Below are 11,447 nucleotides of genomic sequence, written 5' to 3'. Positions count from 1 at the left end.
AATTCCCATTAGTTTGGTACTGGACTTGAACTTCTAAGCTTATCTTATTTCCTGAGTTCCTTAATTTTATCTTCCAACTAAACTTTTCTTTTCTCTTCTTGGAGACAGGGTCTCACTCTGTTGCCCAGATTGGAGTGCAGTGGTATGATCGCAGCTCACTGCAGCCTCCACTTCCCTGAGTTCAAGCAATCCTCCCACCTCAGCCTCCCAACTAGCCAGGACCATAGGTGCACACTACCACATCCAGCTAATTTTTTTGTATTTTTTGTATACATAGTACTTTGCCATGTTGCCCAGGCTGGTCTCAAACTCCTGGACTCAGGTGATTCTCCCACCTTGACCTCCCAACATGCTGAGATTATAAACTTTCTTTTTCTTTTCTTTTCTTTTTTTTTTTTTTTTTTTGAGACAAAGTCTTGCTCTGTCACCCAGGCTGGAGTGCAATGGCATGATCTCAGCTTACTGCAACCTCCACTTCCCAGGTTCAAGCAATTCTCCTGCGTCAGCCTCCCAAGTAGCTGGGACTATAGGCATGTGCCACCATGCTCAGCTAATTTTTGTATTTTTAGTAGAGACGGAGTTTCACCATGTTGGCCAGGCTGGTCTCAAACTCCTGACCTCACGTGATCCACCAGCCTGAGCCTTCCAAAGTGCTGGGATTACAGGCGTGAGCCACCACACCCAGCCTAAACTTTACTTTTCTTAAAACATGTTACCAATGTCTTTGGTTCTGTGGGTTCACTGAGCCCAGCTGAGTGGCTCCTCATAGAGTTGTGGTGAGAGGACCTAGGGGTGGTGCTGTCTGAAGGCTCACCTAGGCTGGAATTCCATTTCCATTCATGTGTCTGACATTGCGGTGGCCACACAGCTCAGGACTGGCTGTGCATCTGCCTTTGTGTGTCTTTTCCACATGAGTTTCTGGGTAGATTTCTTAGGCTGACTTCTCCAAAAGTAAGAATCCAAGAGCCTGCGGTAATTTTAATCTATTGTAATTTTATCTCCTGACAGCCTTTTCTTGGGCCATTTCTTGAAGCATTCTGTGTTTGTTCTAGGAATGTTCTAACGAGGTTCCGGAATGCTCTTCATTTCTCTGTGTTTCTATTTCTCCTCAGGTCATCTTTCTAATTTACATTGGTCTCTGTTGTTCATGTTGAAAGTCTTCCCAAATACCCAATATCCTTAGCAGTCTTTGAAGGGCGACAGGGTAGTCAGAGACAACACCGGTGGCAGCCAAGAGATCTTTATTGGAGAGGTAGAGGTCAGGTCGCGTGGGGGAGAGAGAGAGAGAGCTGCTGGGGCTGAGTATTTATGTCCTTTAGAGTGATGCGGTGATTGGTGATTGGTCAGAAGGCGGGACCTCGGGGCTAGCAGGAGGTGTTTCCTTTGATTGGGTGCTTATTTGGCAGGCTGTGCTTGGCGGGTTTAGGGGGCGCCAAGTGGAGGGGGAAGAACCCAGAACCGATGCCTAAGATGGCGTCTTTGATTTATCCAACATTCCTCCCTTTTTATTGGTTTAAAATGGAAAGTGGGCATCGTCATCTATCTGGCTGCTTCCTGCTGAGAAGGGGCATTGTGAGGGGGAAAGTGGAAGGGAGTTTGGCTTGGGAGGGTTGGGGTATAGTAGGAGTATGATTCTGCCTTGTAGGTAGAGGTTGATGAGTGCGGTGAGCCACCTTAGAGGTAAGGTTGGATCATCGATGAGCCAGCTGTCGGTGTGGAGATTGGTTAGGAACTGATGGAACGGGTTAGTGTCCATCTTTAATAGCCTGGGGGTGGGCTATGGAGCTGTAGGAAAATAAAATGACAGTTTAATTTAGGGTGTGGGTTGTAGGAGGCTTTACGCAGACATACCCTTGTAGATGCAACTTGTGAAGGCGAGCTGTTGATGGGGTGTCAGCACTCTATGAGGTTTTCTCTAGAGCCAGTTGTGTCTTCACACGTTGCTAGAAGTTGGTAGTTTCTAAGGAGAAGCTGGTTAAACATTTGGTTAAATATTGAACCTAGTAAGGCAAGGGAGTAGAGCACAGAACGCTAGGGCCCCCAGTAATGGGCCTATGAAGGAAAGAAGCCAAGCCATGAGAGGGGGTTTGAGAGTGTCCCAGAGGGAGGAACATGCATGGTGGTGGGACTTTAGGCTTCTGGAATGGGCGGAAGGGGTGGCACTTTGGAAATGCGGAGTTTGAGAGGGCTGTGAGGTATGGGTGTGCAAGTGTATTTTATGGAATGTGAGGAGGCGGCTAGAATTCTTGTTTGATCCGGGTTCGTGGCTGGTTTTAACCTGGAAATGTGAAGCCGAGGAGTTAGACGCCCTGGTGATTCTTGGAGCTTAGCGGCAGTAGGGGTGCAAAGCACAATTTGGAGGGGCCCTTTCCACTTTGGGGTTAGTGGGGCTACTTGTGTGTGGCTTGGTAGAGAGTAGAAAACCCATTCTCCTGGCTTGAGGGGAAATGGAGGTTGTGGGTTGGTGGCATTGGGAAGGAGGCAGTCTTGCCTTTTCCATAGCTCACCACGGATGAAGGACAGGAGGGGGTAGCTGATGCCTGCTGGGACTATTTTTGAAGTGGGCTCAATGCCAGGTGGGAGTGCTGGGCGACCGTACATGATTTCAAAAGAGGACATAAGGGAAGGCTTTTTTGGCAGAACTCGGAGTCGGAACAAAGCTGTAGGCAATAGCTTAACCCAGTCTAGATGTAATTCTAAGGAGAGTTTGGTAAGGTCTCTTTGAGTGTGCGATTGGTTCGTTCAACTTTCCCTGAGGACTGGGGGTGATATGGGATATAGAAGTGCCAGGGGATATTAAGTGTAGTTGTTATGTCTTGTGAAATGTGGGAAGTGAATTCAGGGCCGTTGTCAGTTTGGAGAGAGGTTGGGATTCCGAATCTTGGGATAATTTCTGATAAAAGGATAGAGGCAACTGTGCTGGCTCTTTTGTTTGTGGTCAGGAATGCTTCAACCCACCCAGAAAAGGTATCTACGAGGACTAAGAGATAGCTAAGTTTTTTTTACGGGGGACATATGAGTGAAATCTAGTTGCCAATCGCTTCCCAGAATATGTCCTCTGGATTGGTGAGTTGGGAAAGGTCCTGGCCTTCGTGGGGTTTTGGGTTTGTACATTGACAAATGGAGCAGGTAGGTGTGAGCTGTTGGAGGAACTGTATATCTGAAGAATCGAGGGTGAAGAAGGAGCTTAGAAATGTTTTTAATGACTGGGGGCTTGTACGGAAGATAGAGTGGAGGTATGAAAAGAGGGTGTGCTTTGGGAGGTTAGGTGGCTGTGAGTGTTGTGGAGGGTCTTGTGTGTACTGTGAAGGGTTTGGAAGTCTGTTTGTTGTTATCATGATTGTGTGGGGCAGAGACGACAGCGCTGCCTGTTTTGCCTCTTGGTCAGCTTTATTATTGCCTTGCGTTATTGGGGACGAGTCGGCTTGGTGGGACTTGCAGTGGACTATTCCTATTTTGGTAGGAAGTAGAGAGGCTTGGAGAAGGCATGTGATGAAGGTAGCATTGGTGATAGATGTTCCTTTTGTTGTGAGTAGTCCTCTCTCTTTCCAAATAGCAGAGTGGGAGAGTAAGATGTGGAAAACATATTTGGAGTCTGTGTATAGTGTGAGCAAGGAGTCTGCTGCCAGTTGGAATGCTCGAGTGGCTGCAATGAGTTCAGCTTGTTGGTTGGTAGTTTGGGAGGGCAGGGGCTTCGCTTCCATGGTCTGGGTTAGGGAGACTATAGCATACCCTGCTAGGCGCTGTCCGTTTAATGAGAAGGAGCTACCATCGGTAAACCACGTGTGATCTGGGCTATCTAAAGGTCCTTCAGAGATGTGGCTTGGACACGGTAGGAGGGACTCTAAAGTCTCGATACACTTATGTAAAGGGGGGGTTTGTGAAAGAGGTAAGAGGGTGGTGGGATTGAGGGGCACACAGGATTGTAATGAAGCAGTAGGATCGTGTAGGAAAGAGACAAGTAGTGACAGGACACGGCGGGGGGGAGTGTTTGCATGCTCTAGTATGTTAGAAGGTCCTTTAGTTGGTGGGGGGAGGTGATGGTAACGTTGGCCCCAAATGTGAGTTTTTTAGACTCTACGACCAGCAAGTAGGCAGCCGCCAAGGCCCAGAGGCGAGGGGCCCACCCTCGCACAGTGGGGTCCAGTTGTTTGGACAAATATGCTACTGTAGTGAATGTGGGTCCTTGCATTTGTCCCAAGACTCCTAGGGCTAGGCCACGGTGCTCGTGGACGTATAAAACAAAAGGTTTTTCTAAATTTGGAAAGTGTAGAGCTGGAGCTCTTAACAGTGCTTGTTGAAGTGAGTGGAAAGGTCGTTGGGCTGCGGAGTCTATGGGCTTGGATGGGGCTCGAGACAGGTCGTAGAGGGGTTTTGCTAGGAGGGAGTAGTTAGGGATCCATGTTCTAAAGTAGCCTGCTAGTCCTAAGAATGAGAGGATTTCTTGTTTTGTTTTGGGGATGGGGAGGTTTTTGATGATGCTTTTGCGATCTAGTGTGATGGCCTTTGAGTCTTGAGAGAGAAGGACTCCTAGATAGGTGACTTGTGTTAATGAGAGTTGGACCTTTTGAGGGGATACTCGGTAGCCTTTGTCTGTGAGGAAATTGAGAAGGGAAGCAGTGTCGGCCTCGGAGACGGCTAGAGAAGGACTGCACAAAAGGAGATCATCTACATATTGCAGGAGGACGGATTGGGGAAGTCTCAGTGTTTATAGATCTGAAGCTAGGGTTTGGCCAAAAATGTGAGGGCTATCTCTGAACCCTTGGGGAAGAACAGTCCATGTCAGTTGTTGTGACTGTTTGGTATCTGGGTCAGTCCAGGTGAAAGCAAAGAGATCTTGTGATTGGGGGGAGGGAGAGGAATGGTGAAGAAAGCACCCTTGAGATTGACCACTGAGAAGTGTGTGGCGCTTGGCGGAATTGAGGACAAGAGAATATAGGGGTTGGGGACTAGGGCGTGAATGGGTTTAACGGCTTCATTAATGAGCCTGAGGTCCTGAACAAGGCGGAATGTGCCACTGGATTTTTTTACTGCAAGAATGGGGGTGTTGAATGGCAAGTGGGTTCGTCTAAGGAATGCCTTCCTGAGGAGATCAGAGATAACTGGTTGTAATCCCCTCAGACTAGAAGTGGGGAGAGGATATTGGGGTTGGCTGGGAAAGTGATGTGGATTTTTGAGGGAGATTTGTATGGGGGTGCATAGTGCTAACGAAGGGGTGGTAGTATCCCAAACTACAGGATTGACGCCTGTTGGGAGCGAAGGCAGAGGAGGAGCAGGAGCCTGCTATATGGAATCAGCAACTAGGGCAATGAGTGAGGTGGACTTTGGTGGGGGTGGCTGGATTAAAGGTGATAGAGGTTTTGAATTTAGAGAGGATATCCCTTCCTAGTAGGGGAAGGGGGCATTGGGGCATGACTAGGAACCGGTGAGAAAATATGTGCCCGGAGAAGGTGCAGGAGAGGGGAGGGGTGGCTCTCGGACATATGGTTTGGCCTCCAACCCCGACTATAGGAGATCTAAAAACGGAAGTGACACCCCAGAATTCCCTCAAAACCGAGAAGGTAGCTCCGGTGTCAAGGAGAAATGTGATGAGGTGTCCATCTACTGTTAATGAGACCCTGGGCTCCTGAGCAGTGATGATTTGTGTCAGGAGAGGAGTCCCAAGGCCCTGTCAGTCTTCGATGGCCAGACCTAGGAGGTTGGGTGTAGAGCTGGAGGCTGGCCCGGCTCCTCTTCGGGGGCCGGGGCAGTCTACGGCCCAGTGGCCAGACAGGTGGCCTTTGGGGCGTGGCTTGTTGGGGTGCCTGGGATTTGGGCACTGCCGGGCCCAATGTCCCTCCTTTCCACATTTAAAGCAGGGCCCAGGGGGCTCGTGTGTGGGCCGATGACCAGATGACACCTTGTGGCTGTGTGATTTTATTATGGGCTGAGAAGGGGCCTGGAGGGCCTGTGCTAATAATTGGTATTTTTGTTTTCTTGCCTTCTCGTCCCGGTTATGATAAACCTTGAACACCGTTGCTAGTATCTCGGATTGGGTAGTGAAGGGGCCTCTGTCTACCTTTTTTAATTTGTTTTGGATATCAGGGAAGCTTTGGGTGAAGAAGTGGGACATGAGGAGTTGTCTACCGTCAGGGGTTTCGGGATCTATAGTGGTATATTATTGAAGTGCCTTTGTAAGGCGGTCAAGAAAGTAGAGGGGTTTTCATGTTTGTCCTGTATTATTTCATGAAGTTTTTCAAAATTGACTGCCTTCTGAGCTGCTTTACGCAGTCCAGCTATTAGGCAAGTGGCAAAATAGTCTTGGGCTGCTGTGCTGTTTTGTGTGTTATAGTCCCAGTTGGGCTCCTGTTCTGGTACCGCCTGCGCCCCCAGTGGCAGGGCTGGGGCTGTTTGGTGGACCTCATCTGCATGAGCGCGAGCATGTTCCCAAAGTCGCCTACGCTCTTCAGGAAGAAGGGTGTTAGAAAGGACTGTGTAGATGTCATGGAAGGTGAGGCTATAAGCTTGGCAAAGGTACTGAAATTCTGTGATGATGAAGAAGAGTTAGAGGTGTAAGAACCTAAACGTTTTTCGATTTGAGATAGGTCAGCTATGGAGAAAGGGATGTGGATGCGAACGATGCCCTCTGCCCCGGCCACTTCTCTGATGGGGGCGAGAACAGGGTGGGAAGATTTTGAGCGAGTAATGGGAGGGCTAAATGACGAGGAGTGGGCAGTGAGGAGGGTGAGGAGGCGGAAGTGGGGGGAGGGGAAGCTGTTGGGTGTTGGGGTTGGGCGGCAGCCGGAAGACGAGGCGGAGGGTGGTGGTATGGGGGGGGCTTGTCGGCTGGGTCGAAGTCGGGGGCAGAGGGAGGGGTTGGCAGTTTAAGAGTGGCAAGGAGCTGTTGGGGTTCGCAAGGGAGGCAGAGGTTAGGTCTGTCCCGTAGGAGCAAGAAGCCGTGAATATATGGGATCTCTACCCATTTTCCTGTTCGCACGCAATAGTTGTAGAGATCCCGAAGAAGATCAGGATTGAGAGAGCCATAAGGAGGCCATTTGTTTTGGTTGTCTAGGGGATAGGTGGGCCAATCTTGAGTGCAAAATTTAATTAGGTGTTTTGGTTTGATGTCTGAGGCGAGGCCAAGGGCCGACAAATTATTTAAGAGACATTGTAGGGGGGAGTCAGCTGGCAGGGATGCAGAGCCTCCCATAATGAGAGGAAGGAATAGACGGCGACGAGCTGGGCAGGGCGCCCCCTAATAGCCGCTTGCCGTGGAGTGAGTCAGAGCCTCCGGATCAATCGTCACCGAAACAGGACTGAGGAGCCTCTGAGAGGCAGGAGGCCATGGGTCACCTGGTACCAGGATTTTAACGAGCGAAGGAGAGGGGCCCAGGCCGGAGATGCGAGGAGGAGAGGGAGAAAACTCCGTTCCCTGCAGGCCGAGGCGGAAGTGAATGATGGGGGCCTACCACTCCCGTAAGGGCGTCGGGCAAAATGTGTCCGTCACGGGAGTGGCTAGGGTCTGGCGATTTGCCCGAGGGGAAAACTTACCAAGATGAGGCCGGTGGTGGGCGAAGAGCTCAGCGAACAGGAAAATGGGTGGAGGCTGGCCGGAGGTCTATACTGAGCCTGGGAAGGGGAATCCCGATCTGAGTCACGGCACCAAAATGAAGGGTGACAGGCTAGTCAGAGACAACACCAGTGGCAGCCAAGAGATCTTTATTGGAGAGGTAGAGGTCAGGTCGCGCACGGGAGAGAGAGAGCTGCTGGGGCTGAGTATTTATGTCCTTTAGGGTGATGTGGTGATTGGTGATTGGTCAGAAGGCGGGACCTCGGGGCTAGCAGGAGGTGTTTCCTTTGACTGGGTGCTTATTTGGCGGGCTGTGCTTGGTGGGTTTAGGGGGCGCCAAGTGGAGGGGGAAGAACCCGGAACCGATGCCTCAGATGGCGTCTTTGATTTATCCAGCAGTCTTAAAGAGACTAAGACTGAGGTGTTAGGAAGCTCATAAGGAGTTTGCATTCAAAAGCAGGACTTGTCAAGTGCTGGGCTTTGCTGTAGAAAGACTGGGTGGGAAGCCCACTGTCAGGCCAGCCTAAATCCCACTTTACAGGCATGTCTTTTTCTGGAGTATTTCTGGAATACCTCCACATTATTTATGCTAGGAAACCCTGCTGCTGTATGATTTGTGTGTGTTTGAGGGGATGGAGGGAGGAGGAGTGGGAAGCTGTTGACTCATGCACATACCTGTCTCCATGGTGTCTCTGCTGTCATCCTCCTCTCCCCCAGCTCCAGCCCCTCACCTTTTTAAGGCTCTGTATCCAATGGAGGGGGCTCAAGTGAAGGCTTCTTCCCCCCGTTTCACTGTCAACAAGCTTTACCTCTGGACATTTGTGACACTCACCTGCTGGGAGCCGACTCCTTTCTCTGAACAGTTTCAGGGTTTAGCCTCCCTTCCTGAGCCCCTTTTGACAAGTTATCAGGTCCCTGGTAGGGAAAGAAGAACAAGCTCAAGCGCCCAATCTCTTATCTTAATCAGAAGGGGAACCCAGTTCTAATCCAGATGCTGCTATGCTGCCCTCTTTCTGGGTTTCATTTCCTTGTCTGTCAAACCAGAGGGTGGCTCGGGCAACTCACACCTGACCCAGGTTGACACAAAGTCCAACTCCAGCTTCTCTCCACTCCTACCTGAATCCCCAGCAGCATACAAACAGGACTCAGGAGACCTGGGTTCAATCCTGTCTTTGCCATATTCTGGTTGTGGCCTTGGGCACGTCCCTTTACCTCTTAGTTATCCCTTGCCTGCTTCAGAGGGCTGTTGCAGTCACCAAGTGACTGGACCCGAGGGTAAGCTGCCCAGGGGGCTCAATTGTGAGTGTTCCCTCCTCCTACCCAAGGTCAGCCTTGTCAATAATAAACACAGTGACTCTCTGAGCACCTGCCAAGGGCCAGGCCCGCCACATATGGTGTCATTCTCACCATCTACAAGAAAGTTACTATTAGCTCCACATTCCTAAGGAAGAAAGTGAGTGCCCAGAGAAAAAACTAAAATTTCTTGGAGGTGAAAAATAGAGACCAGGCTCAGTGGCTCACGCCTGTACTTTGGAAGCACTTTGGAAGGCTGAGGCGGAAGGATCACTTGAGCTCAGGAGTTTGAGAACAGCCTGGACAGCATGGTGAGACCCCGTCTCTACAAAAATTAGCTGGGTGTGGTGACATGTGCCTGTGGACCCAGCTACATGGGGAGCTGAGGTGGGAGGACTGCTTGAGCCTGGGAGGTCGAGGCTGCAGTAAGCCAAAATTGCCCCACTGCACTCCAGCCTGGGTGGCAGAGTAAGACCTTACCTGGAAAAAAAAAAAGAAAGAAAAAGAGTCACTGAAAAGAAAATTTTTATATGAAAGATGAAAGATAAAACTGAAGAATAAGGCCGAGCGCGGTGGCTCATGCCTGTAATCCCAGCACTTTGGGAGGCGGAGGTGGGCGGATCACAAGGTCAGGAGTTTGAGACTAGCCTGACCAACATGACCAACATGGTGAAACCCCGTCTCTACTAAAAATACAAAAATTAGCCGGGGGTGGTGGCGCATGCCTATAATCCCAGCTACTCAGGAGGCTGAGGCAGGAGAATTGCTTGAACCTGGGAGGCAGAGGTTACAGTGAGCCAAGATCGCACCACTGCACTCCAGCCTGGGTGACAGAGCGAGACTCCATCTCAAAACAAACACACAAACAAAAACCCCGAAGAATAATAGAAGTATACAACAACAAAAAAGAAATGGAAAATAAGAGAAACGGGATGAAGGGCCTGGAAGGTCAATGCAGGAAAAGACATGGTGATGATCAAGTTCAGACGGCAGCTTAGCAAGACAGCAACCAGGAGCAAAGTATTAACAATTGGCCACAAACAGACAAAGGCTGAAAAACTCTTCTAAGCACTTTTTTTTTTTTTTTTTTTGAGGTGGAGCCTCGCTCGGTCTCCCAGGCTGGAGTGCAGTGGCACGATCTTGGCTCACAGCAACCTCCAACTCCCAGGTTCAAGCAATTCTCCTGCCTCAGCCACCCTAGTAGCTGGGACTACAGGCACACACTACCATGCCTGGCTAATTTTTGTATTTTTAGTAGAGATGAAGTTTCACCATGTTGGCTAGGCTGGCCCCGAACTCCTAACCTCAAGTGATATGCCTGCCTCAGCCTCCCAAAGTGCTGGGATTACAGGTGTGAGCCACTGCTCCTGGCCTCTTCTAAGCACTTTGGAAAAGTGCAGCGATTACTGACCACACGAAGGCCAGAGATGCAGCAGGCATCTATTTACATGCATTAAATACATATATTATCTTCATGCATTTACACATTCCTTCAACAAACATTACTGAGCGCCTGCCGTGGGCTGGCATGGTCCTGGGCACAGCTCTGCTTGTGGAAAGCCCACTTTCTCCTGGGGAGTCAAAGTACAAACAAAGCCAAGTCAGTATGTAAAGAAGCAGGGGTGATGAGAGATGGGGACCCAGCGTTCAAGGGGCTGTCCTGGATGCATGACAGGGAAGCATAGCTTCTTAAAGGACTCGGCAACGCACCATGAGAAAACACGCACCAGGGAGCAGAGAGAAACGCCAGAACCCTCTTGAAGAAGGAGGGATGTGAGGAGGTCAGGATAGTCACCTGTGCTGAGCCATCATGGAGACTGAGGGCCTGCAAGGGTGGACACAGAATGGAGGAGGGACAAATCTTCCTCAGCGGACAGGTGGGGATCCCTGCGGTGCACTAGGGGAATGCACACAGGGGGCACTATGACCTGGCGGCCCACGGGGCAGGGGGGCGCACCAGGTAGCCTTCGGCTCTGCAAGTCCCTCCCTGACCCTGGGGAGTGCCATGACGGCTTCCAGCAGCAGTCACTGTCCTGGGCGCGTCCCGCGCTCTAGCCCAGGTGGGTCCCACAACGGTGTGATCAAGGATGTCCTATGACCACCCCTTTACGGGTAAGGAAACTGAGGCAGGAGAGGCGAAGCAACTCGCCCAAGGAATGGGCTGTGCCGGTAGCTTCTCCAAGGCCTGGTGCGCCCTGGCCTGTGCACGTGATCCCAGGCGGGGTCTCAGTGCGAGCAGGGGCTTGGCGGTGTGGCCAAGGGGCTTATCTCCGTGCCGTGAGGACAAGGCTAGAAGCCTGGGCGGCCGCGGTGGATCCTCGTGGCGAGGCGGGGAGGGCGCCGGGCCTCACTGGCCGGCTCGGACCAGGGCTGCGCAGGGTAGAGCCCAAGGGAGAGGCCGCGCGGCCGCCGTAACGTCGGAGACGACGCCCGGCAGGCGCCAGCAAACGCAGAAGGCCTGCGAGGGCGAGGCAGGGAGGGCGCGACGCGACAACGACCACGTGCCCCGCCCGCCCAGCCGCGCGGCCTGCCGGGAGACGCAGTCCAAACCTTTCGGGAGCCGGACTCGGGGTCCCAGAGAGCCTCGCGGCGCGCATGCGAGCCC

General features: G+C 51.4%; 1 long non-coding RNA gene across 3 annotated transcripts; it reads right to left on the bottom strand.

Moving 5' to 3' along the window:
* Positions 1 to 1,224: 1,224 nt before the first annotated feature.
* On the bottom strand, positions 1,225 to 11,430 carry LOC129488682 (uncharacterized). 3 transcript variants are annotated; one of them, XR_008659712.2, is made up of 4 exons: positions 10,638 to 11,430; positions 8,382 to 8,464; positions 7,531 to 8,292; positions 1,225 to 2,278 (listed from the first exon to the last, which is right to left on the bottom strand). It is a non-coding gene; the product is annotated as an uncharacterized lncRNA (long non-coding RNA). The 3 variants fall into 3 exon arrangements; XR_008659711.2 differs by lacking the exon at positions 10,638 to 11,430 and having other exon boundaries at positions 8,382 to 9,516; XR_008659713.2 differs by lacking the exon at positions 10,638 to 11,430 and having other exon boundaries at positions 7,531 to 7,696; positions 8,382 to 9,516.
* Between the last annotated feature and the right edge of the window lie 17 nt (positions 11,431 to 11,447).

Source organism: Symphalangus syndactylus, chromosome 8 (genome assembly GCF_028878055.3).
Source record: "Symphalangus syndactylus isolate Jambi chromosome 8, NHGRI_mSymSyn1-v2.1_pri, whole genome shotgun sequence".
NCBI classification, from domain to species: Eukaryota; Metazoa; Chordata; class Mammalia; order Primates; family Hylobatidae; genus Symphalangus; species Symphalangus syndactylus.
Note: the sequence above shows the minus strand (reverse complement) of the source record. Positions and strands in the feature narration are given on the sequence as shown.